Source organism: Juglans regia, chromosome 11 (assembly GCF_001411555.2).
Source record: "Juglans regia cultivar Chandler chromosome 11, Walnut 2.0, whole genome shotgun sequence".
Taxonomy (NCBI): Eukaryota; Viridiplantae; Streptophyta; class Magnoliopsida; order Fagales; family Juglandaceae; genus Juglans; species Juglans regia.
Window position 1 is genome coordinate 17376819 of NC_049911.1, and position 3361 is coordinate 17380179.

Sequence of the window (3361 nt, forward strand, 5' to 3'; positions counted from 1 at the left end):
AAATGGAACACCAAATACAGAAAAATCATCCATAAATATCTCTAGGATGTTCTAAATCATGTCACTAAAAATGTTAAGCATGCATCTTTGAAAAGTTGATGGTGCATTATATAAACTAAAAGGCATTCTCCTAAAGGCAAGGGTACCAAAAGGACAAGTGAAGTTAATCTTTTCTTGATCTTCTGGTGTTATTTCCAGTTGATAGTAACCGGAGAATCCATCTAAGAAACAATAAAAAGCATGTCCAACAACTTTTTCTAAAATTTGCTCAAGAAAAGGCAATGGAAAATGTTATTTTCGTGTGGCTGAGTTAAGTTTCCTATAGTTTATGCGCATCCTCTAACCTATGATTACACATGTAGACACTAGCTTATCTTTCTCATTTTTCACCACGGTCACCCCAGATTTCTTTGGCACCACCTGAATAGGGCTAACCCATTTGCTATCCGAAATGGGTTAAATAATACCCATATCAAGCAATTTCAGCTCCTCATTTTTAATTACCTCCTTCATTGTGGGACTCAACCTTCTTTTGTATTTCTCTAGAAGGTTTTGCATCATCTTCTAAGTAAATATGGCTACACACCAAATGACTTATACTTTTTATATCAACTATTGTCCACCCAATAGACTTTTTATGCTTCCTAAGGACATCTAGCAACCTATCTTCTTGTTCACTAGTTAAGTGAGAAGAAATTACCACAGGGAAGGTGCTTTGTGGTCCTAAGAAAGCATACTTCAGCTCCAATGAAAGATGTTTGAGGTCCAAAGTTGGAGATTGCTCCTCTGAAGGCTTGAGAGTTGCTGTCAAGGGTGGAAGTTGCTCATATTTTAATCTCCATGGTGATACAACTTGCTGACCTAGTGAGGAAACATGAGATGAGTCATAAACATTATCAAATAATTTCAAATCATCTTCCAATTCCTCTAAAGAATCAGTAAATTGAAGGTAAGAAGCAGAATTTTCATCAATGAAAGTTTACAGCAAGTTCACTTCATGAACTTTCTCAACTTCTTGCAGTTGCTTGCAAAGACTGAAGATATTTAGCTCCAAAGTCATATTTTCAAAACTCAACTTTAAAACTCAATTTCTACAATTTATAAGAGCATTAGAAGTGGCTAAGAAATGTCTTCCTTAGATAAAAGGTGCTTGCAAGGTAGAATGAGTAGTCAATTGTATGTCAAGTACCACAAAGTCTACCGGATGGTAGAATTTATCTACTTGAACTAAAACATCTTCCACAACAGCTCTAAGAATCTTAAATCTTAATAGACCGATCAACTAGCTGCAAAGTGATAGAAGTAGATTTCAACTCACCCAGCCCAAGCTTAACATAAACATTATAAGGCAATAAGTTCACACTTGAACCTAAGTCTAACAATGCTAGGCCAATTTTTGAACTCCCTATCATGCAAGCTATGGTAGGGGATCTTGGGTCTTTGTATTTGAGAGGGGTGTTGGTTTGGATAATGGCACTGCTCAATAAGAAAAACTTTCTTTTGCACATTCGATTTTCTTTTTACGGTCTATAAATCCTTTAAGAATTTAGCATAGGTAGGAACCTGTTGAATAGCATCTAACAGAGGTATATTAATCCTAACTTACTTGAAGATCTCAATGATTTCAAATTGATGCTTATCTTTGTGCAAAGGGGCTAGCCTTTGAGGAAAAGGTGCGGGTATAGTGCTTTGAACTTTTTCAGGTTCTAAGGGGTCTTGTACATCATTTTCAAGAGGAGGTCTAGAAGTTTTACCATTCTTTTCTGCCCCTTGAGCTGGTATGTCAATCACCCTACAATTTTTCAAAGTTGTAATAGCCTTGTCTTGCTTGACAATGGAATCTCCAACTACACTTTGAATTTGCTGGTTTTGGCCTTGGGGATTAGGCTGAGGCTGTGCAGGGAACTTTCCTTTCTCTTGAGCACTCAAGTTTGTGGTCAACCTGGTGATTGAACCTCGGATGTCAGTGATTGCTTGTGAATTCTGACTATTGATGGCAACTTGGCTTTGCATGAATTGCTAAAAATTGGTGGCTAGCTACTAGACAGTGTCTTTAAGATTCTTTTTCTGAGTTGGAAGCATGTGGTTGGCATACTGAGATGGTCCTGACCCCCTGTGGTTACGTATGGTGCAAATTGTGAAGGTCCAGCTGTGTTGGGCACAGGTACAGTAGCTTGTTCACCCCTCCAATTGAAGTTAGGATGATTTCTCCATCCCAAGTTGTAGGTGTTCGAATATGGACCTGAAAAAGGTTTAGAAACCATATTGATAGCATTAGATTGATCCAAAAGAACTTCCTTAAAGACTGGGATGGTTGGGCAATCGTTAGTTGAATGCCCTTGGTCCTCACAAATACTACAGCTATTGGTCATCTGAGGTACAACTTGTACCTCATTCACCTTCTTCAGTTCTATGGTTTTTAACTTCGTAGAAATCATAGCTAACCTAGCATTCAAATCATCTACCTCCTTCAAATTATATTTCCCACCCCCCGAGACGGTCCTTGAACTTTCAGACCTATCATAAGTATTAGATGTATCCCAAGATTGTGCATTTTCAGCTAGATAATCAAAATACTCAAAAGCTTCCTCAGGTTCTTTGTTAAAAAGTTCCCCATTACACATGTTTTCCACAAATTGCCTCATTTTTTATTGCAAACCCTCATAGAAAAAATAAATAACACGCCAGTTCTCATAACCATGGTGAGGGCATGCGTTTAACAAGTCCTTGAATCTCTCCAAACATTGATAGAACGTTTCAACATCTTTTTTAGCAAAATTCATGATCTATCTCTTTAAGGCATTAGTTCTATGCATAGGAAAAAACTTTTTCTGGAACACGGTTTGCATTTCTTGCCAAGTTCCTATAGTTATAGTTCTAGGCCTTAAAGCATTCAACCACGTTTTAGCTTTGTCATTTAGAGAAAATGAAAACAGCTTTAGTCTAATCACTTCCTCAATGCAAGCTTGATCCATGAAAGTTGAACAAACTTCCTCAAACTCTTTTATATACAAATATGAATTTTCAGATTTCATGCCATGAAAATGAGGTATTAAAGGTATCATTTCAAGTTTGAAGTTAAAAATATTTACATTAAGAGGAAAATGATGCAAGAAGGTGTGCTAGTCCTAACAGGCTAAAAATACTCTCTAAGTGTCCAATTTTGATTAACAACCATCCTTTCTCCCTACTCTTCTTCAGACATTGTGCTTTATGTTTCAGAAGTGGAACTAATGGAAACGGATACAAAATCAGAGTATGTGAGGGACTCGTCCTGACCAATCTATCCGTAGGATCACGAATCCAATTAGACATACTAATTCCACTGCATCTCTAAGTGTATTACAACATTAGATCAAAT

At 37.1% G+C, this 3361-nt stretch overlaps 1 non-coding gene across 1 annotated transcript; it reads left to right on the forward strand.

Annotated features, from left to right (window-relative positions):
* The first annotated feature begins 2694 nt into the window (after positions 1-2694).
* LOC118343909 lies at positions 2695-2802 on the forward strand. The gene has a single exon (XR_004797696.1). It is a non-coding gene; the product is annotated as a small nucleolar RNA R71 (small nucleolar RNA).
* The last annotated feature ends 559 nt before the right edge of the window (positions 2803-3361 follow it).